The sequence below is a fragment of the Ascaphus truei genome, chromosome 1 (genome assembly GCF_040206685.1).
Source record: "Ascaphus truei isolate aAscTru1 chromosome 1, aAscTru1.hap1, whole genome shotgun sequence".
Taxonomy (NCBI): Eukaryota; Metazoa; Chordata; class Amphibia; order Anura; family Ascaphidae; genus Ascaphus; species Ascaphus truei.
In genome coordinates this window covers 397,819,079-397,843,722 of record NC_134483.1, presented here as the reverse complement: position 1 = coordinate 397,843,722, position 24,644 = coordinate 397,819,079, and the positions used below count along the sequence as shown (strand labels likewise).

General features: G+C 41.9%; 1 protein-coding gene across 1 annotated transcript in view; it reads left to right on the top strand.

The window, feature by feature from the left end:
* Nucleotides 1–24,644, top strand: part of RAPGEF2 (Rap guanine nucleotide exchange factor 2) — a 319,916-nt gene that overhangs the window by 57,574 nt on the left and 237,698 nt on the right.

Below are 24,644 nucleotides of genomic sequence, written 5' to 3'. Positions count from 1 at the left end.
GCGCTGCACCGCAAGATATATCACCCCAGGCTCCCCAGAAGCGGAGGCTTTGGCTTCCTGTGAACCTCACGAGTAACAGCAGCACGCGTAATCGCCCGCGGTTTCCCTTAGGCATAGGGCAAGGGGGTTACATAAGCATTCATTTCGGCGCATAAAACCTCTTTTTAGAAGTACAGGATTTGAGTATATGCTCGGCGAGGCCCATTTCTGGGGGGTAAGGGGAGGGGCGGAGATCATTGTGTGCATACATATTATTGCTTACATAGCCTTTTGTAGATGTTTAAAGAGGAAAGAAACTGAAGAATGTGGTCACACCACATATTTTCATCCTGCGGAAGTGAAACCTGCTTGCATGTCAGTGACTCTTTCCTCATAGCATGTCATATCGGCACAGAGAGTTGTACAGTCATCTCATCTCTGAACAAATGAAATGGTGAAAGAGCAGTGTCTCGAATTGTTCTGCTGTTTGCTGCAGGACAGATAATCTGTTGCTATTCCTGCCCCTTATCTTACCAACTTTTGTAGATGGCTTAAGCAGGGAACACCTTATATTCAAAGTGAAATGACCATTGTTGCCTCATATTTGGCTTTGCTAAGAAAAACAAACCCAGATAAACATATTGCTTAATGAAGTCTCTGACAGACTTGTTACTGTGTGTTAAATGGGGTGCAGCCGTATGTTGGAATGCTGGGAAAACACACACAGGCCAAGGGAGCTCAGATGTGTTATTGGCAAATAGTGGAGGTTTATATGGGGTGGAAACGGCAGTACACTGCACTCCAATATAGTGAATAGGGCTAATAATGCAGGTCATACTTTCTAATTGGCTCCAGTTATTTAATGTAAGGTGAAATTCCTCCCCATACGTTTTTGAGAAGACAGGGGAGCAGAAGACCTCTTTATTGTATATTGCTAACCGTGCAGAAGTCCTCCTCTAATTCTTATTACTCCTGGCTGCAGGGCAAAAGGTTTTACTTCTTTCTCCCCCCCCCCCTCAAGACTTTTCTCATTCCAAATCATGTAAATGTTCATTGCTGAGCGCATAAGATTAGCTGCCATGACGATGTGTTGCTTTAGACATGCTCTAGATATAGAAGGAACTCATGCATTGTCCACAAGGGATCAGTTTACTTGGTGAGAAAAAAGTTCTCTGTGGGGATTGGGCTGTGTAAGCCAATACATATACTGTTAGAACATATTTTTCCATGATTTGAACATGTAGGACAGTGATTTCTCAACAAGGTTTGGGAGGGGCCTTTAAGGGGTTTACCCCCCTCCACAAAAAAATTATGTGATGGGGGATCCCAGGCAGTGTAATGGGTTCCTAGGCACGTGGGGACTGTGTACGTAGTAAGGCCCCAAAGTGCACCTTGGCGTGGGTGGTATAACTGTGAGTTACAGCAGGATCATCCAAAGTCACTCCCCACAACGTTTTGTATCCACGGCAGCAAGGCATTGTGGGGTGTGACTTTGGAAGCTCCCACAATAATTGACAGCTATGAGGTGCAGTCTGCGGCCTTTTATTAAGTAGTGTGTTCACCCCATGAACTCTGGACACTATGCTGCCTGGGATGAGTCAAACAATTTTGTTAGCAATAGTCTGATTAGTAGACAATAAGATTTATAACTTAGGGGTTCACGGAACATGTTGTTTCCTGCAGGGGGTGCACAGTGAAAAAGGTTGGGAACCACTGATGTAGGATATCTAATATTTAAGTTCTCCCCTCCCCACATGACCTGTACCATTCGCAAGGTCATGTAAAAGCTTGGGGATTTCAAAAACTAAAACAGCTACATACATTTGGACACCTAGGGACTGCTATTTAAAAAAGAAACTTGCTTAAAGCTGCAGTCCAAGCAATATCCTACATGTGTTTTTTTTTCTTCAAAAATCAGTTCTGTACTGTGAGAAAATACTTGTAGCATTTTTTAAAAGCAACTCTAAATGACAGTTTAATGTAACAAGCATTTTTGTTTCTATAGCAACCATTTACAAAGTCACATCCCCTTCCTCCTCTGAAGCAGACTCTGACACACCCCTTTTTTGAGCCCTACCCTCTCTTTAGCAGTACACCAATTGTATCTAGTGACTTCCTAGTCACATGATCTTCCCCACAGAACTTTGCATCTTTGGTTCTCTTCTGCTGCACTGACAGCCATTTAGTGAACCCCTGAGTTGAATCTAAGCCGATCGAACGGCAATTTAGCCAATTACTTATTGTGTGGATTGTGTTGATGCACAGCTTAAAGGGGGGAAAAAAAGTTTAAAAAAAACCCAGCAGCTTGGACAGCTGCTTTAAAGTGGCCTACCTCGTTAAAAAAAAAAAAGAAGATCGCTATCTTTCAGGTCCCCGCTCACCTCCATGCCGGGTGGAGAGTAGGCGGTGTGGCGAGCGGGTCGCCGGAGCTCCGTGGCGACCGCCGATATATATGGCACCTCCATCTTGGTTGGCCACGCATGTGCGAAAGACGGGCTGCGCATGCGCAGTGTAGCGGGACTGCAACGGCCATTAGCCAAGCTCCGCACGGGACTACGAGTCCCAGCAGCCACATGGTCTGCTCACCACGGGGGAGACCGCAGCCAATAGGGTTGCTAGCTTCACGGATAGGAGATGGATACATTTGGCACGCTTAGGACCGCGTTTCAGTCTAGAGCAGGACTTCAAGGGGTGAGGTAAGGTCCAGGCAGAAGTGCTCCGCTGGACTAGGCTAGATATCCTCATAGATCCCAGCTAGACCCCGACCACCGATAGTTTGTGTGTTTATAGGGAAGGCCCCCAGATAGGGACGCTCCCCTTAGCATGTTAGTGTCAGTATTATTGCATCGGTAACTGACACCACGCGGGGAGCTGCGGTCTTGGACCAGACCCCAGGTATTCTAATAAATATTTAAAGGGACACACTCCAGCGGGAGCTCCCTCCAGAGGCGGACGCCTGTGGACATAAGATAGAGAGGATTCAGCAGACCGCAGCGTGGGACCACGTTGCGGTTCGACGGAACCCTCAGCCAAGTTGGCCTGGTCTGGCCTAAGATCAGGAAGGTATCTAAAAGTGCACCAACGGCCATACACAGTGGGTAGCGGTGCTCCACACACTCTTTGGGTGGGCCTGGCTCTGCGGACACCGGGGTGGTTAGGTGCCCAGGTGGGGAACATTGTGGTGGACAGAGGTTGGTCATACACTGTTAGGTTGTGTGTGTGTGTGTGTGTGTGTGTGTGTGTGTGTGTGTGTGTGTGTGTAAAATATATATACCCTGTGTGTGTATTTACTGACTATATTAGTTCCTGTGAGGGGTTACCCTGCAGCGCTAGGATCCCTCTCTGGTGGAGGCGCTGCAACCAGAGGAACGAGACCACCCCAGGCTCCCAGCGGCAGAGCCAGCAGTTTCATGAGTCACTACTGATACAAGAGAACTCTCTTCCCATGAGTGCTAAAGGCCATGTCTATACATACTGCGCTATATGAATGCACACACAGATGCCTCTTACACATATAAATGTACAATGTAATTCTAACCCTATATACAAATAGGGACCACATAGTATCTACACACACTAATAGTAATGCAACACCCTCTTACATTTCTACACCTTCCCACACCATTGGTATACACTCCCACTCCACACGCACCTTTTTGTTAAGTGCTGTATACACTGTGGGCGCTTTATTAATTTATATGTACACATACATACATACATACAAACATTCAGGGACCATTTAACACCATAAGTTATAAATCGCATACTGCACAGGGGCGAGGGATAGGCTTCAGATACAGAGACATTCCAAGATGCACTGTTTTTAAGTAAAAACCTCTCTTGCTTTATCCAATGTAAGAAGAGATCAGTGTATCTCGAAAGCTCGCACAAATAAAAGCATTTTGTTAGCCACAGAATGGTATTGTCTATTAGTTTTCGCTTTATTTATTGCATTACAGGAGGATTATACTGTAGGCTTTGGGGGGAGGGTGAACAGAGGTTTGTTGCTTTTAAGGGGCATAGCTGTGGGAGTAACATTGGACTCAAGTTACAGGCAGTCCTCGTTTTACGACGCTTCGTTTTCCGACAAAAGGCTTATCCGACGCTATGCAATGCATCCTTATGGGCGTTTTTACGACGCCTAAACGGCTTATCCGACGCTCTTACGACGCTTTGCAGAGTTGCAACAATTGGCAAAACAGAAGGCTGCAAGTCGGGGAAATCATTCAGATCAGTCTGTGTGAAGGTTTAGTGGTGTATTTTATGCCCTTAACCATGTCTGATAGAAGCAAAAAGCAAAGTGATGTTGCTCAAAAACAGAATAGAAAATCTGTTACAGTAGAGGCAAAACAAAACGTCAAAAAGCGCTCCGGGAAAGGAGAGACGAACACAGAAATTGGACGTGTCTTGGATATACCTCGCACAACTATTGTGACAATTATAAAAGATAAGAATCTTGGAACAGATTAAGGGCACAGCTCCTATGCAAGGTACAACAATAAGGCAACATGTTGGGCATATTGCTGAGGTTGAAAAACTCCTCATCATATGGCTGGAAGATCAATCCCAGCGTCATGTGCCTATTAGTTTAGCTTTAATTCAGGCGAAGGCTTTGAGTCTTTATGAGGACATTAAGCACCAGCATGGAGAAGTGTCCACTGATGAAATGTTCACTGCAAGTAAGGGCTGGTTTATGCGGTTTAAAGAGAGGGCAAACTTGCATAACATTAAAGTGACCGGTGAAGCTGCTAGTGCTGGTGAGGCGGCAGCTAAAACCTTCCCTGTTACATTAGCCAAAATTATAGAGGACGGTGGCTATTGCGCATGTCAAGTCTTCAATGCAGACGAGACTGGGCTCTACTGGAAGAAAATGCCCAGTAGAAGCTACATTGCAAAAGAGGAAAAATCTATGCCTGGTTTTAAAGTTGCAAAGGACAGGCTGACTCTTCTGCTTGGATGAAATGCTGCAGGTGATTTCAAGCTACAACCTTTGCTTGTTTACCATGCAGAAAACCCTAGGGCATTCAAGGGTTATGCAAAGAGCACACTTCCAGTGATTTGTAAGTCCAACCGTACGGCATGGGTAACAGGGAGCCTTTTTGAGGACTGGTTCCAACATCATTTTATTCGGCTGTGCAATTATATTGCACAAGGCAAAATTTTGATTTTAAAGCATTGCTGCTCCTGGCCATCCCGTGTACCTGGATAACCACCATCCAAACATCATGGTCGTGTTCATGCCCCCCAACACCACCTCATTGATAAAGCCGATGGACCAGGGGGTTATCGCTTCATTCATTCAAGGCCTGCTATCTTAGGCGAACATTTGCCCAGGCCATCAGAGCAGCTGATGTGGAAGGAGGTCAAACCTTAAAAGAATTTTGGAAGGGTTACAACATTCTCCATGCAGTAAAACATCGGAGAGGCATGGAATGAGGTCAAACAATCCAATTGAAATGGTGTTTGGTGTCATTTGTGCCCTGATTTTGTCTCGGATGTCCAGATACTGTTGCAGAAGTTACAGAAGGAGTTGTGCAAATGGGCAGAGATCTCAACTTGGAGGTGGAAACAGAGGATATTGAGGAGTTGCTCGCCTCACATTCTAACGAGTTGAGCAATGAAGACCTGATGCAATTAGAACAGCAACAATTTGCTGAAGAAGAGGCCCATCAATCTGCTGAAGTGGCACAGCCACGTAAATCTTTATCAACCAAAATGTTGACTTCGACATTCAAGCACATTGATAGCGCACTGGCCATATTTGAGGAAAATGACCCCAACATTGAACGGAGTTCTTCAGTCAGTCACGGGGTGTCCAACCTACTCAGCTGCTATAGAGAGATCTACAAGCAGAAAAGGAAAGGATCTGTCCAGACTTCATTGAAGAGCTTCTTCAAGTCCACCTACATCACCTCCAAGAAGTCCGTTATCCAGTGAAGATACCCCAATCATCTTCCTCCAATAATTGATGTTTTTTTTGCTCAAACTCTACATTACTGTACAGAATACAGTTTCATTATACAGTTCTGGATTCAAGAAATAGAATCTTTACATCATAATTTGTGTGTGCTGCATATCTTATTGCCTGCGTAAAATATTTGGTGTATTTTAGTGTTAAAACTGAACCTTTGATTTAAACAGTGATCCTTTGGGAAAATGTGTTTCGCTTTACGACGCTTCGCTATCCGACGCCATTTTGAGTAGCGCATTGCGTCGGATAACAGAGGACCGCCGGTACTACTAAGTGATAGTTCTGCCTGGTTGTCTTCGTCAACTGTTAAACCTACATCCTTCAGCTGTGTCCCTTAAGTTTGAAAGTTGAACTGCAGCCTACCCAAAGTTTGCTGTGTGAATACAAAGCATTTTATGGAGATTAATATAACGATAAGGGTCTACATTTCTCCAAGTTTCATACGTCTTTGAGGAAGAGAAGATTTTTCTGAACACAATACATACATTTCCACCAAAATATTGCTGCGTTAAAATGGAATTTTTTTCCCCTCTAAAGTGTATTGAAGAACAGCAGGATTTGTTTTGCTTCTAGTCTGTGGGCCATCGTGGTTTCATTCCACTTTTATTTGGTCTTTTGATTTGTAGTCAATATATAATATTAAATCTCAAGTGTCCCCTCCCCTTCTGTTTTGCTACAAGATTTTAATTTCTTAGTCTTGTTTCATGAGCCTGACCTTTATGGTAGTATAATGTAAAAGTCACTGTTTTTGCCGATTCAGTTTTATACACCTAAGGTGTTTGTATATTCATTAATGTTCCCCAAAAGATGACGCCCCATTACCTGCCAGGACTATTGCAATCCGATTTGGTCTCCTCATTGGGCATAGAATTAACGTTTAACACACAGTGTCATTTCTAGTGTTTTGTCCCTGGCAAGGTTGGCAGCTCTCCATATCTAATCTTCATTTTTTACGCTCATTTCCCTTTCCCTTAGAATAGATCATAGTAATCTTTCCAAGTATCCAGTAATTTAATGTGCTAAGAGGGAAGGCGATGTTCTGTCTTTCTAGGTACTCGCTTGTCTGATTACCAGTGTCGCTTTGTCTAGTTTCATGTGCGGGAGAGAGCATGTGCTACCATTTGAAATACTTGCGCATTATAATAAGTCAAACAAATCTAGTATAATTAGCAGTAGCTCTTCTATCCGCAGGCATAGATTTTAAATGCCACAAACTGTGCAAATGTGACAGAGGTAAATACTTGCATGTCGTGGTATTATATAGAATTTTAGTTCCAATTCTTCTTCAATCGAACATCCTGTTGTGCTATATAATAATAATGCTCAAGAATGTGTCATCCCCTAAACATCATTTGTAAAGTTAATTAGGTTTTCTGGCTATGCACGTTTTAAATCCAGGCTGTGCTGAAAATGCTGTGTAATAGAGCAGGCATAAGTTTATAAGGCTTTGTGTTAAAATGGACATGAAGCAAAAAGTGACGCTGCGAGTGCTCATAAGCATGTACTTTCCCAGAATTCCTGGCTGCAGTGGAAGCGCTGTATGCTAAGAGATAACGGGGAAAAGCAGGGTTGCAGACCTGTCTGGGACATGGGGATGTGCTCACAAGTTATATTTTTATTTGCCTGTATAAACTTAAATTAAAAACTGCAGAAATGTGACTTTAAAAAAAATAAATGTTTGAACAATTCACTGCCAGGGAGCATTACGACTCATTCAGTGCAGGCGAGTTCCACCCAAAACCTCAGAATACATTGGCTGCTTGTCTTTATTTGGCAATCGGGTAACACTGAAGACTCCCTTAAGTAAATCAAAGTACCGGTTCAGTTCTCGGCAATGCCATATATGTGGTTTTCGGCGTTCCTTCAATAACTCTGTGCCCGTTGGGCATACTTGAAAACGAGAGGTAATAACTCTCAATCTATTACTTCCTGGTAAAAACATTTTATAAATAAATGTTATGGATCGAATTGCTGCCCTGTTTATTTACTGAATTGGGTGGTTCCTGAAGTTATTTGCACCCAGCATTTCTGAGAATAGAAAATACCTGCCAGGCACATCATTGCTAACATAATAGGGAGAACATCATTGGTCATGAGGACTTCCCCCCTTATCCCATTGGTTAATCCATTTCTGAGCGCAACATTCTCTGCTAAATGGGGGCTCTCTCGGTATTTTTTCTTCTTCGTTTTTTTCACTTTCTTCCCCCTAATTATTTAAGCCAGATAGCTGCTTTAAAGGCAAACTGTGCCACCTACAGTAGTGGTGCGCTATTGTGTTTCGTGAGATTGAATATGCTGCCACATTGCATTATTTTATATATGCATCAAATCACAGTAGTGCCCTACTTATTACTACTAGAGACTAAACTTGGCTTGTTTTATGTAATGCATATGAAAGTTAATTGGTGTTAATCTGTAGTCTCATGTACGTACACTATAACTAGAATGTATGTAGCCTGTATTTTTAGAATATCTTGTCTATATTATGTTACAGTATGTACAGTATGGAGGCAATCCTTCTGTAAGCCAAATTAAAACTTTTTACATTTAATTTAATTTGCAGTGGCTGTTTGGGTAACATTGTAGGCCATTGGTATACTGGGGGATACCAGTATAAATGAATATTGGTATTTGCCTTGGTACAACGGGGCCCTTGAAAGCAACAAGCACCATACAAATACAGTATGTAGACCGCCTTTCATGTTCTTATTGCAAAGTCCCTTTGTTGATGTTTTACATAGTTGCATAGTAGATGAGGTTGAAAACAGACGTACGTCCATCAAGTTCAACCTATGCTAAATTTAGACAACAGATACTTTATCCTATCTATACTTACTTATTGATCCAGAGGAAGGCAAACAAAACCCCCCGAGTCATATCATCCAATGATATCTCATAAGGGGAAAAATAAATTCCTTCCTGACTCCAAGAATTGGCAATCGGATTATTCCCTGGATCAACATCCTTCCCATGTACTGTATACTTATTTGGTATATCCCTGTACTGTATACCTTTCCTTTCTAAAAAGATGTCCAACCTTTTTTTGAACAAATCTATATTATCTGCAATCACAGTCTCCATGAGTAATGAATTCCACATTTTAACTGCCCTTACTATAAAGAACCCTTTCCTTGGTTGCTGGTGAAATCTCCTTTCCTCCAACCTAAAGGGATGTCCCCGATGTCAGCAATCCCAGACTTTCTATTACATTTTCTGGCTGAATTCTGAATATTTGTCTCCCTGGGAGGTTTAAATGGTCGCTGCCATTCACATTAATAAGACAAGAGGTCGCCATGGTAACAACTGAGGCCACATGACATAATAAACAAGTGAAAACTGCAAAATATAAATAAAGATTTTGGGGGGAAAAATGAAAAGTTAGAAATACTGTAAATTTATCAGATTCTGTTCTAAATAGTTTTTTTTTTTTTTTAGCGGTCGGATTTTTGCTTTAACTTAATAAGCAGGTAATTTATGGCTGCACCGTGAGGAGGCTGGCAAAGTGCGACGTTGTTCTAATAGTGTAGTGTGACGAATCCAGGCAGAATGCAAAGTGTAACCCCCAGGCGCTGTTTGCCATGCTGCTGCATACATTCAAAGAACTGCTCAGACTAATGAGCTCATTGTAACAAAACACTTCCCCGGGACTCTCCCTTCAGGTCCCGTTTTGACATGACATAAATGGGGAGCAAATTATAGACCACAAAGACACTGTGCACTTTTAATAGAGGAATTGTCCTTCAGTCAAGTGACGTGTTTACAAACGTGTGCCACACATTTTTGAAGGCGTTCCCGATACCTAGTGTGCCTGACGGAGACGGTCTCCATCGCAGGTGTTGCTGCAGGTCTCCATGCAGAGCCAGTTTTGTATAGATCACTAGAACGCAGCGGAGGGATCACTTACATGACTTCTCTTACTAGAGCCGTATTATCTCTTAGATTCATCTGATATGATGTATGTGGGGTAACTGCAGGGATAAATGTAAACACAATGTATTTAGTTACTGAAAATACTATGTTAAGTTGCAGCTATAAATATATTCAGTCTGGAGAGCAGCCCTGTCCTAAAGCCGAATTTGCTAGGACTGACAGTACTGTCAAAATAGCAGTTACTAATATCACACCAGTTATTCTGCTCCATATTTATACATGTCTTCCTTGCCTGGCTTTTCCTCTGATCTCAGTGTTTTTTCTAATGTTTGATAACAGGTGTCTCCTTTCTCACAGTGTACAATCTCTTCCGCTGGACCCGCCCACTAAATATCAACACTAAGTTTGAAACATTGTGACACTTTATTCATAAAAAAAAACTAGCAACCTAAATTCTGTTTTGGTTAAATATATTTTTCGATGTACTAAGTAATGACTTCACATAAATTGACAGTAAAGGGCCATATTTACTAAACGGTGTTACTCCACAAGGCTCGTTCTGTGATGGAAGACACCCATTCACTTGAACGGCCATATTTACTAAGCTGTGTTGCAAGGTGTCTTATGGAGTAGCATTGTTTAGTAAACATGGCCCTTTGTCTCCTCCTTCCTCATTCTCAGAATTGACAACATATCTAGTAAATTGCCATGTTATTTACATTTTTTCACTGTAAATTCATAGCAAATGTACACTGCTGACCTTGTGGTGTTTGAATCACCGAACCACACAGAATTCTTTCAGATTTTTAGTGCATATCTGCAAAATATATCTTTTAATGTAAATTTAAAGTATGTGAGTATAGAAAGAAATCCTAGGCGCCCGCGCATACAATTTAGCACCTGTACTGAGAGCAACGCTGACTGACCTATCGGTGACTTCCGTGAACGGCATCGGTGCCCTCCAGCACCCATGCCCAATGCTGCTTTGCGAGCGTACAGACCGGCTGCGGCGGTGATTGACAGAGGAGTGGCTGGGGGTGGGAGTGAGTCGAAGCGACACAAGACTCTTCTCGCCTCGGCTCTCATATCACACTGTGTGGGTCAGTGGCCATATGTGTCAGTGCATTCGTGCCTCCCACCCCACCTCCATCCCTGACGCTTAACGCTTGCGCCAAAGTAACTTATGTTTTGTCCACTGTGTGTGTGTGTGTGTGTGTGTGTGTGTGTGTGTGTGTGTGTGTGTGTGTGTACCAATTTTTTTTATAACTATATTGCAAGAGGCATTAAGCATATGTTGGAACACAATAATGTGCTTTAAAAGCTGTAAATGTGAAATTTACTGAAATACTTTACAGGTAAATGTTCAGGTGAATGATTAGATGCTGAACAAAGAGCAGTATGGGGGATAGTGTTTTATTGTGGGAGGATGGTAGAGAGACATATACTCTCTTATTAAAACAATGTGAATACAATATAATGCCACGGCTGTGGGGCTTGAGTTTTGAAGGAGATTCACAAAAAGGGGTCCTGAAAAAGTGTTTTTACGAACAAATGGATTTCACAATGCTGCATGTTGACCAGAACAGAAAAAGTTACAATTCAGGCAGTTCGTGCAAAATAAAAAATACCTGGTATCATTTCTTCAGCATGAAAACTGAATAATTTGACCAAATGAAATCTGTTCTTGAGACATAAAGCACATTCTCCCTCCAGCAGAGGTAAAGGAGAATGTTCACAGGTAGTGTTAGGACCTGCATACTGGTCATGCTGTGACGTGGCTGAAGGCTTATAATACTTTGGCCACAAGGTTTAACTAAATGACCCTTACTCATGAGAATACTAACACTGAAGTATTTAACTATCTATTTTTGTCGTATACATTTGGCCATGCTCAGTAACACTTTTTGACACAAATATATAATATAGTGTGTGTGTGTGTGTGTGTGTGTGTGTGTGTGTGTGTGTGTGTGTGTGTGTGTGTATAATATAATGTGGTGGGTTCTGGGGTTAGAGCTTGCTGGGATTATGTTTCATAAAGCACTGGAAAATGACGATGATAGTCAATTCTACTGGTGAGTTATACCATGTTTTTAATAAAATATTAACATTTTACTTGCTGTAAGTTTTAAGAACTTGTCAACTTGGGTTTTAGTACCTAATTTTAAATTTCTTCCCAAGGTGTAGGTGGGAGCAGAATTGGGCAATATAGCGCATTGTACAGTATCACGGTACTAGCACAATGATAAAAGATATGTCGACATGTTTTTTTTATGGTACTGTATTACTATCACTCGGACAAGGTTGATATTTTAGGGACATGCAACTTAAGACACTGCAGCATCAATTAAGGCAGCAGTGCGCAAAGTGGGGTGGGCGTGCGTGATCTGCTGCGGGGGGGGGGGGGGGCGCGGGGTTTACAGATGCCCCGCAAGCTTCCCGAAGGCATTTAAATGAATGCCGGGGGAGCTGCAGGGCCTCTGTTAAACCCTTACTTACCTAGATTCAGACGCTCCTGGTGACATGTCGCCATGGCAACACGGCGTCAAATGACGTCACGTTGCCATGACAACGTGACGCCAGGACGTCTAAATCAAGGTAAGAGAGGGGGAAAGCCAGCAGGGGGGAGCAGGGAAAAAAGATTTCACCCCCCTGAATTAAGGCATCCAATGTAAATGGGATCATGGCACCATTTCTTCACATCTCCATCCCTCAAGCATTGTGGTACTATTTTCCCACAGAAACCTTTCCCCCCCTTCCTCTAAATTCCTTTCCCAGCCCTATCGCTGATGTTCAGGCGAAAGCAAGCAAGCGTGTTTAACTTAAACACAATATTTCATGTCAATAAAAACAAAACACATTTGACCTGTATTAAAGGTTAAATCTAAATACCTTTTTAAGTTACCGATTTTTAATATTTATTGTGGAAACATTTTATTAAATTCATTAAAACCGTTATTGTCATTTATCCTATTACACAGATGTCATGATAAATATGATATATATGTCATGTCTATTATTGTCCAACCCTACGTATGAGCGTTATATAAGTGACTCTGAACGTGCACACGTCACTTTTCACTTACTTTTGAAGTCTTGCTTAGGTATTCCTTTGGTATAGTGTATAATACCTGAACAAACAGTGCTTGGTATTATGCCTATAGCCCTAATGATAGAACTGTTAGATTAGGAAGCAACAGGGACTAGTATTGAGGGAGGTGTGCTCCCTTCCATATTGAAAGTCATACTCTGCCATCTAGTGGCCTTTTGGTGTATTTATTTGATTCATGCAATGAGCATGAAGGAAATCATTACCTGTGTATATACAAAAATGTATCAACCGTGTCATCACACAATTAGGTAAAGATTATACACCCAACTGAAAGCATTTTGTTTATAATGGAAACCATGAAAGTCTCTAAACAATTTTCAGATGACCTATACTTGTCTGGGGGTGTGTTTTACACAGAGGTAGTGGCTCAGTGAGCAAAGACACTGATTGGCACTGAGATTGAAGCAGGGGAACCTGGTTTAATTCCCGGTGTCGGCTCCTTGTGACCTTGGGCAAGTCACCTTATCTCCCTGTGCCTCAGGCTCCAAAACATAGATTGTAAGCTCCACAGGGCAGGGACCTGTGCCTGCAAAATGTCTCTGTAAAATGTCTCTGTAAAGCACTACGTAAAACTAGCAGCGCTATACAAGAACATGCTATTATTGTTATTATTACCCACCTATATTTATGCAATTAACACAGCGCTATTTTGCTATTTCCGGTCCTTGGAAGGACTGCCCGCTTAAGAGTTTTTAGTGAATCTCTTGTTCTAATTATATTGTTACATTGTTTTATCTTTTGCCTCAGACTTGGATACAGTACTCTCAGATCTGCTCAACAAATACTTTGTATAGATATAACATAACAATCTGTAATCTAGATGACTGGCGACTGATGCATTAATACACTTTCTGAACCGGAGTTGTGTGTTCTATGGCATGAAAAGCTTATTATGGTTCTCATACCCCAGAATTCGCATTTGTCCCTATTCTGCAGTCAATTCACACAATGTAAAAGCACATACTGTAGCAGCTTTTAGTATCAGAAATTATTGCTGTAAACTCCCAATATCTGTATTGATCCTGGATTACAGACCAGCGAGGGAGATCTTCATAGATATGACCCATTAATCTTGTCTGTAACGGTTGCATACGCCCATAACATATATCATCTCTGTCCATGACATGTCTTTAAATATAATGTTTAACCTCTGTTAATTTAACGCAACCACGTATTATCATAACAGCCCCAGGACATACTTGCAAACGAGAGGTAACTGGTAAAACATTTTTATAAATACATAAGGTGTATACAGAGCTTTTTTAGAAACCACGCAGGCACACATGAAAAATGGCAGTGCCACTTAAGTCACAAAAGTGAATAAGTAGTTAACAACTGAACAATACATCGGCTTCCCTGAACAAATACAACCATGCTTAAATCAAACATTTGGCTATTTTTCCACTAGTTCTCTGAATAGGGGACGACTGTCAACAAAGTGTTTCCTGCACCCAAAGCTCAACCTCTCGCATCAGAAAATGGGGGACGAACCAGGCCAGGAATGTATATCCCCCCACCCCCCATACCTACCTCTAATTACCGTACTTGCAAGCTCTTTTAGTAAACATTGCTGGAAGATGCTCCTAGGTATAACGTTTAGAATGCAGCACGCACCCAGATTTAACCCACTGTGGCCTGTTGATGTTGAAGAGTCCTGGGAGGCTTAGAAAGCTCTGTACGTGACTTGCCATTCCCGAAGAGCTCTTTTGCATGTCTAAATTGGAAAAGCTATTAAACGATGTCTACAGTAAATATGCCAGACAAGATGTTGCACGCTTCAATACTTTTAATTTATGGCAAATTCAGCATGTGGTGCCAGGACTTTGACAGTTATTAAGCCTCCGTGTGTTTATTCCTCAAAACAGTTTAAAGGCACCTGTTTTCTCTGCTTCTTCACTCATGTGGCACTGCAAAATAATTAGAGTTAAGGAAACCAAATCACCCAAATTTACCATGGTCCAGATTGACGAGAAGTTGGAAAATAGCAGCTTAATTTATTTTATTTTTTTAAATGCTTCACCTTGGTGAAGGCATAAAGATATGAAAAGGTGCAATCCCATATAGCCAGCCAGAAAACTAGAGCGAGTTTCGATGTGTGTTAATGCTAGCTGAATTGGGAGTAATTTCCAGTTATTGCACATTTTCTTTACCCCTTTTAATTACAGAAGTGTTTCAAATGCATTCTTTTGTCAAAAAGGGTATTACTTGCATTTTTGCTGCTTCCCCCCCCCACCTCCCCTCCCTTCTAGTCAGAAGTCATTAACCTTTTCAGTAATTGGACGGGTGAGTGCTAGACACTGCTGGCAGTATTGGATTAGACCATAAGCACACAGCTCACATCCCAGGAGAACTCCTTCCTATTAACTCTCTGTGTTAAAGGTCACCCAGCGCTAGCCATAGGAGCGATCGGAGAAAGGCTAATGCCCTGCAGCGAGCTGTTTCCCTGCTCCCGTGAGCCTGGCATTTCTGCTCTGTTGGAAGAAATGTTGTCATAGGTACATTGTTCAATGTTTTCCTAGGGGGGAATAAATTGTTTCTTTTGAAAAAGTGTCCCTTTTTATTTTTTATCAGAACACCATGTACAGTACTACCTAATGAGATGGGGGAGCGCTGCTAGGAAAGCGCGAGCATGTCACACGTTTATTTACCCGTGGGTTTGCACCTCTGCTTTTTTGGGCAATTGAACCCTGCCACACCCACTTCAAGGCTTACAAAGAGCGGTCTCTTACTGGTGGTCTATTTGGGTGTACATATTTATTGTATGGTATGGAACAACACCGTGATTTAACGCTGACGTATTTGTGACTGTTATAGTTTCACAGGCCAATAGCCTTATGGTGCATTTGAAGGAGACACTTGGAAAGTCCCCATTAAGGTATCACAACCTTAATTAACCTACATTAACCTGTGCAACATAACCTGTTCCGTTTGCATCACAAAGGGCCTGGCCTCCAACTTGTGATCGCTACCCCAAGCCATCAGGTGGCGGTGATCTCCGGAAGACTTGTGCCGCTTTGGCGCTGGTCTTTCAGTATTGAAAGGACATTTAGCAGTGTGTTGCCTCAGAATTGGAATAGTATGGGAGGGGGGCAATGCAAACACCTTTTCTGCGTGGCATACGAAGGCAAAAACTGTGCAACAGGTGCAATCTCTTGTAGGCAGCCTGCAAACCTGTTGTAGAGAATGTAACCGTGATTGGCGTCCCGAAACACATCTAACCATGCTGATAGCAAATATTTTGAATCTTTCATTTTTGAAATTCATTAAAATTTAAATTTGTACATATTTGAATTTCTTAAGGGGTGTCTGAATGAGGAAAGTGTTTTATTTAACCTGATCCCACCCTGTTTCTTTCTGAGAACCCACAAAGATGAGGGGAAGAGGAGAGAGGGAGGCTCTGGCCACACAGGACATCAGACAAACAAAGTATACAACAAAAAACAAACAAAGATGCCCAAAGCTACTTCCAATGTGACAACAATTACACAGTGCAATACCTATATATTCTCTTGAAAAAGGGTCATTTAGTTTAACCCTTTGGCCAAAGCATCTTAAGCCTGCTGCCACTTTCAAGGCATGACCGTAGCAGGTCCTAACACTCCCTGGGTTAAAATTCTTATTTACCTGTATAATTACAGGAAGAATGCTCCGCATTGGATCTGTCGTAACCCAGCCAAATGAAACTGACCTGCCAACTTGGAAAGTGGGGAGGGGCGAGCTTAAACCTGTTGTACAGATTTAGCCACGCCCACTAGCACTCCTTTGGACACTTGTATACATATATATTATGTGGTAATGTTTGGGGTTTCTCAGAGCTTGTTGGGAATCTGTATGTTAATTAACTATGTGCAGCTGGTCTCAGCTGTTTTTGGGAGGTTAGTGGCCCCTCCCCCCCAAGGTTTAAGCTCGCCCCTCCCCACTTTCCAAGTTGGCAGGTCAGTTTCATTTTGCTGGGTTACGACAGATCCAATGTGATCATTCTTCCTGTAATTATACAGGTAAATAAGAATTTTAACCCAGGAAGTGTTAGGACCTGCTACGGTCATGCCTTGAAAGTGGCAGCAGGCTTAAGACGCTTTGGCCAAAGGGTTAAACTAAATGACCCTTTTTCAAGAGAATATATAGGTATTGCACTGTGTAATTTTTGTCACATTGGAAGTAGCTTTGGGCATCTTTGTTTGTTTTTTGTTGTATACATTTAGCCACGCCCACTAGCACTCCTCTGGATGGATATATATATATATATATATATATATATATATATATATATATATAAAAAATATTATGTGGTAATGTTTGGGATTTCTATGAGCTTGTTGGGGATCTGTGTGTTGACAAAAAAAAGTAGCTAAGGAAATCAAACCCCTCCCGGCTCAGCACACATTGTTTATATAATAACTTAACAAATAGTTTAAAAATACTTACATGTGTTGGAATTAGGTAAAAAGGCACCATCCCATCAACCTGTCTCGCGTAGCAGGTAAAAAAAGTACATATCACATTGAAGTACTTGTAAAAAAAAAAATATTCATCAGCCTGTTTTTTTGTTAATTATTCAAATCATTTTAAAAATGATAAAATAAGCATTCATCATTTAATCTGAATCCTATTGACTTCTGTGGGGAAAATGTCAGCTGTACGCCTTTCAGTCAAAACTCTATGCATGTGGAGGCTGATTTCTCTTCATTGCCACATAATAAAAACCAGAAGGAAAACATGACATGAAACCGCACAAAGATCTGTTACATGGCTACATTACAGCAAGAAAAAGCTAAGCACACAGGACTGCCACCCTTTCCAGACCATTCTGAACGCAAAGCAGCAATTTCACTGCGCCTCTGCTTTTAAAACCAAAATCTGGGCACAAGTGACCTCCCCCCCCTGGTGCGCTCATTGTTACTGACCATTCTTTGGGAGGTACTAATGCTTCAAATGTTCTGTGTTGTACAGAAAAGTTTACATTGAATAAGCAACTAAGGATATACTGATTTGCAACTGTTCTACGTTTTGGGTGATTCTGTTTAAGCAACACAGAGAAACAGGACCCCAAAGGAGAGCACCAAGTCACTTGAGATCACAGGTACAGTAGTGGAGAATATGGTAGTGTGAATGTGTGATGGGTGAGGAGTGTATAATTGAAAACACTTTATTAGGAGTAATAACTCAAATAAAATAGACCGCTAAAGAGTCAGGATAATGTGACTCTAACGAAGCCAATATGACAGCGAATTATTAAAAGCCAGTCGGATACAGCAATAGATATTACCAATATACTGCCCTCACAGGAGGGATGATAGTGCCAGTTCAATACTGTATTGGTAATGACAGCTATATGTATCCTGCCTCAATCCTGAGGTCAGTGTGGGATGGTCACTGAGTGAGTGGTGAGAACAACACTAATACTCTGAATGGGCCATTCACATTCCAGAGTGAAACGGCTGACCTGTAGTATCTAGGGCTAGTCAGTGTAGTAGAACACTGAGTGGGAAATATACAGTGTCTAAAGTATGCACATGTGTGGTCTGGATTAAGGTACAGTCTTTTAGTATGACAGATCTGAAATCTCGGTCTGACCAGTGGTAGGATCACTGTGTACGTTCGTTTAGCACATATAGGTATAAGTGCTACAACAGACAAGCTCACTGTGACAGAAGTAAGCTAGTGGGTCTGCCTGCCCGTACAGCTTGGTGCGTACAGTACACGAATAAGGTAGCGTGCTAGCCTAGACACGATTAGCCTCAAGTCACAAAGGACTAATAAGCACAGGTAGGTAGGATCAGAAGCTGGTATAACATTGCACAAGTAGTGCCTGTGTAAATATTGTGTCCTGAGATGGAGACGGTAAAAAAATGTATCTGACCGTGTTCAGTAGCCCTGCTAGTTGCGCTTAATAGCGATGCACCATCTAGCAAATACAAGGTGCTTGTGTAGTCTATACCTTAAAGCAGTGGGTACTACTTGGATTAAAATCAATGATGCACATTAGTGCATTAGCATAGCTACAAACGGAGAGCTAGTAGAAGCGGTCGTGCTCCGATCACGAGCACTGAGACCGCCCCTTTGACGTGATGACATCACATCCCGACATACGTTTCGCTGAGCGTGCTTTGTCAAGGCTGAGACAGCAATTTCACTGCGCCTCTGCTTTAAAACCAAAATCTGGGCACAAGTGACCTCCCCCCCGTTGCGCTCATTGTTACCATTCTTTGGGAGGTACTAATGCTTCAAATGTTCTGTGTTGTACAGAAAAGTTTACATTTGAATAAGCAACTAAGGATATACCTGATTTGCAACTGATATACGTTTTGGGTGATTCTGTTTAGTTGCCCAAACACCATTTTCTTTTTTTTTTTTCCCCTGTGCTTCAAACTTTTGAATCATTAATAAGATTAGGGTGGCATTTTCACGAACTTTGGGGTCTTCCACTTACTGCTGTTGCAGGCCTCTCTCCTCCATGTTGCTCCAACCCATTTTTTGAAGGCCCTTGGAATCCAGGCAAGTACCATCTTTGTCCAACGATGGTAATTTCTTCCGATATGACTGGCCCAAGGCCATTTTAATTTCTTCACCCTTGTGATGATGTCACAGACTTTTGTTTGATTTCAAACCCATTCATTCTTTTTCCTGTCTCTTCAGATAATACCCAGCATACTGTACGTCTCACCATACTTCTTTTGAGTTTTTTTGAAGCCTCTGAATTGGCTTTGTATGTAGGGTCCAAGTTTCACATCCATACAGGAGCACGGATAGGATACACTGGTCAAACCGTTTGGTTTTGCATCAGAGTGGAAGGTTCCCTCGAAGGATTGAGCCCATTTAGAAGAAATTAGACCAGCACATCTTCATTGTCCTATTGTTTTCATTCCAAAGGAGTCATCAATTTGTGGAACATCACGCTTGTCTTGCTGGAGTCATATGGAGGCCCATCTCCTTACTTGCCTCTGCACGTTCTTTGATGTGTTGACGGAGGTATTCTGAATTTATGGCAAATGTAAACCCTGCAAATCGTAGGTGACTGACCTATTCCCCGTTGATTTTTATTCCCTTTTTCTTCCGAATTAAATGTCTTGAGCAATTCTTCAAGTGTTGCTGTGAAAAGCTTTGGTGACATGGTGTCTCCTTGTCACACACCCTTGCTGGCCATTATCTTGCTTCTATCTTCATCAAGTAAAGAGACCACTTCTGTCTGAGATGTGAATGTGGTCATGTCTGCAACCCTGTCTTTCCCCATAATCTCTCAGCATGAAATGCTTCGGCCCCGCTGCCTGCGCTGCACGTGCGCCTGCGAGGCTGGCGGCGCGTGCAGCCGAATTCCCCGGTCTTCCACCATATAGCATATAGCTCCGTAGCCATGTCTTCAGTCCTCTTCTGCCGCAGCTGGCAGCCCTACTCGCTGGCTGCCAATATCAACTCTCCGCGTGCGAGTGTATTTGTATGGATATAGATATATAGTAACACCCGCATAAGTAAAGGGAAAGAAACCTGTCAGCAGTATATAAATATAAGCATGTGTGTGTCTTTGTACATGTGTAAGGGAGCATGTGCAAATTTGTATACGTCATTGTATACTGTATGTCGGAATAACTCTGTTTAGACTGTATTGTGGGTTTTATTAAACTGTGCCTATTGATGCACAATCACACTGAAATTCCCATTGAAGTGCAGGGCATTTCTGTGTGCACTATCGAAGTTTAATGAATAAACCCCTATGTATTTGGGTATGTGTCTGGGTGTCGGTGCTAAAATGTGTGCACCAAATGGTGTGCGTGTGTATCCGTGTGTTAGTGAATTTCTGCAGTGGGATTAAAGAGCATCAGCTTTTGGTATTCGGGGTCAGCAGCTAGAAGTGTGTGTGTGTGTGTGTGTGTGTGTGTGTGTGTCATCGCAAAAACTCAATTACAACTTTTGCCACGGGTGACGTCACCGGTCGTGTCGCCGTCAATGTAGCCTGCACTATAAACTCAGCCTAAGTGCGTTGTGGTTGGACCACGGATAAGGTGCTATTTGCCTCCCTTCTCTGCCTCACTAACATAATGTATCCCATAGAAAGGACACTTAGCTTGGCTATATGTATTCTCTCCAAGTTGTGTGGTTGAGCAGACAGGAATTTTGATTTGCATGGCTTCCTGTGTCTCCCCTGTTAGTAGATGTCTGTCCCTTCAGTGTGTGATGGTGTCATAGCTCAGGGAGTGTAATAGAGTTAGAACTCACTGCAGGTTTCTTGCCTGCATGATCCTGCCAGCGTTGCCCCTGGCAACCTAGAAATAATGTTCTACCCTAGCGAAGTCATCCAGGACAATAACGGCCTGTGAGCTATATCTTTCTGCACAGAGATGCTACATTTATAAAGACAAAATAGAGCTTCTCTTCTAGGTTAAGAACCCCTCAATGCTGTTATACTCACTTTCTTTTTATGCCAATGCTAATAATATTAATAATTCTAATAATGTTAATATTGATTTTGGCATATCCAACTATTTCACATCAGTTTTTTTTTTATAACTTCAATGGCTATGGGAAGCCAATTGAATGGAGAAGAATTGCTAAAGAAACCATTAGGGAGAAGGAGTGGCTCAGTGACTGACTGGTACTGAGTTTAAAGCAGGGGAACCTGGTTTAATTCCCGGTGTCGGCTCCTTGTGACCTTGGGCAAGTCACTTTATCTCCCTGTGCCTCAGGCACCAAAAACATAGATTGTAAGCTCCACGGGGCAGGGACTGTGTCTGCAAAATGTCTCTGTAAAGAGCTACGTAGAACAAGCAGCGCTATACAAGAACATGCTATTATTATTATTGGATGTATTCTATCAAATATGTACATTCATTCTTCGGTTCCCATCGACAGCTTAATTTTGAGGTCTGATAAACACCTCCTTTGCTTGGTTCTTGATTTTGGTTTCCCCAGTGGAGGGATTATTGCAGTTAACCCCAAATCTGTCCCTGAGCACTAAAATGCAGATTTGTATAATCATTTACAGATATGCCAAAAGTTATTTACTATATAATTACATATTACGTTTCGGGTCTTCTGGAGCTTTCTGGGATTCTGTGTATTTATTAACTTTTTCCACTTGTTCTCTGCGGTTTGGAGGTTAGTGGCCCTTCCCCCCAGGGTTTAAGCTCGCCCCTCCCCACTTTCCAAGTTAGCAGGTCTTTTTCATGTTACTGGGTTTGGACAGATCCAATGTGATCATTCTCCCTCCAAATATAGAGGTAAATGAGAATTTGAATCCGGTAGTGTTACGACCTGCAAATTTGGTCATGCCTTGATATGGCTTGTAGGCTTATAATGCTTTGGCCACAGGGTTTAACTAAATGACCCCTTTTCAAGAGAAAATATAGGTATTTCACTGTGTATTTTTGCCATATTGGATGTAGCTTTGGGCTTTCCTGTCTCTTTTTGTAAATATTTAGATGACCTGTATTACACAATCGGTACATATAATATAAATGTCAGTCTGCTATGGAATCCCTGTTGGGCTCAGAATGATGTGTCGATGAAGCACATTGGCTTCTTTTGTGCATTAAAGCTACGTTTCCTCCTGCCGTTTTTTTTTTTTTGTGTGTGTGTATGTTTTGTAATGCAGCTGTTCCTTACATTTATGGCAACGCAATTATCTAAGCTGCCGATCGATCCATTCTCCCGTGATTGATCGGCAAGGATCCTGCTCTCCATCGCATGCAGATGGCAACCCAAGGAAGCTTAATACATCAAAAAAAGGCAAAAAGAGTGGGGGGATAAAGGAGAAATGCAGTAAATGGTATCTAATGCTAGGCAACTGATTTATTAAAAAAAAAAAAAAAACTCACATAGGTTTGTGAATGAAACGCTGCATTAAGTACCAGCAGAAAGCGTAAACGGATTAATAAATCGGATAGTTTCCCCAAGGTAACCGTTTGTGCAGGGTACAGAGTGGACTGCGACGAAGCAGATTGTATTAATTGGAAATGTCATTTTTGTTTAATATTTGGCAACAACTCTTTATTTTCTTCATTCTCATACAGCAGGACGTACATGGAGATATGTGGTGGCAGATTGCAGAAAGACATAGAGTGGGTAGATGAAAAGGGTGATCAAATGTATAAATAAAGGGACATTTTTTTGTTGGTATTTTCTATTCCAACACATTAAACAAACCAGGTGCACGATCCCTCGCCCCGATATTGATGGGCTCAAACGTGCATGTCACCAGAATTTGGAATGAAACATTGAGTGTCCAGGAATGCCGGTATTATGTGCCCTGGTATTCCAGTAGCTCGGTGCATGGAGAAGTAGAAGGATCATTTGTTTCAACTGTCCACTTCTCTGGAGAAACGTACTTGTCTTACTTAATGTCTGATAAGACAGCAATTTATCAAACAGACGTATAATAGAACTTGCTACGTGTGTATTTACTTTTTTAATGCATAGTGTTCTTCCCCCCCACACCCCCCCCGCCCCTCTTGGCTGGTTGCCTAATGCTTAGTGGACAGAAAACTCCCCTATCCATCTGGAATGTTACTCTGCAGAATATCTATTCTGTAGGGTGTTTCATCAAGTTATTAAAAGCTGCGTTAAAGCCATGTTTTTCCATGCGATTTTATTCCCCCGTCGATAACGGCGGCGTACTGTTATTTATTCAACTAAAGAAATGTTGGCAATAACAGTTTCTTACTTCCCAATCCTGACCTTTTCAGCTCAGGCTGGTTATTGTCATCTACAGAATGCAGAGTACCAAAATAAAGATAACGAGCGTCAATTCCTTACTGACAGTATGTAAGCCGACAATAACAAATCTAGCTCTGCATTTTAACTCCACTGCTCGAGGAACTTGTACCCTTAGTGGTGGACATGTTCTAAAAGTAAACTTTTGCATATTTCTGTGCAGAAAATATATTCATACAGTACAAGTGACTTTGCGGTGTCATTTGTTTCTTTAGCAATCTATTATTGTTGACGTACAAACATGCTGCGGCCATTGATTTGGGTATTTTTGGGCTACTGGCACCCCTTTCACACACCCACATCGCAGGGTACACCCGTGATCTCTCTTCCATTGGCTGCAGAGTAGCTGAGAGAAGCTCAGTATAATTAAAGAGATCACAGTTGTCTTGTGTTAAGAGAGGTCAGATTGGCTTAGTGTGCTTGCTCGAGACCTAATAAAATTGTAGGGCTCCTAGACTTTACACCAGTGCAAAGAGCTCAGTGATGGTGCATTGGTCCAAATCATGGGTTTGCCAGCTCCAGTCCTCCAAGGGCCATCAACAGGTCAGGTTTTAAGGATATCCTTGCATCAGCACATGTGGCTCAATCAGTGGCTTAGTCAACGAAGCAGGGATATCCTTAAAACTTGACCTGCTGGTGTCTCTTGAGGATTGGAGTTGGCCACTCCTAGTCTAAATCCTCAGACAGCAGGCACATGAAATGGTGACAGAGAAAGCGCTATGTTAGATGAGCCATTGCAGTGGGCATGCATGTTCATACTGCGCTAATATGTATAATAGCAAAAATAAATACAATTTTAAAAATGTAAGTTTTTAATAAGCCAGTTGATTTTCCTTTGCAATGACGTACCTGATTAAGATGGCACCTTGTGTCTATCACAAGCTGGTTTGTGATTGATGATGATGATGATGATGATGATGATGATATTGCTTATGCCTCTGTTCTATAGTAATGCTGCGTGCTCACTACCGTGGTGTATTTAAAAAGATATTCCAAGCAGATTGCACAGCA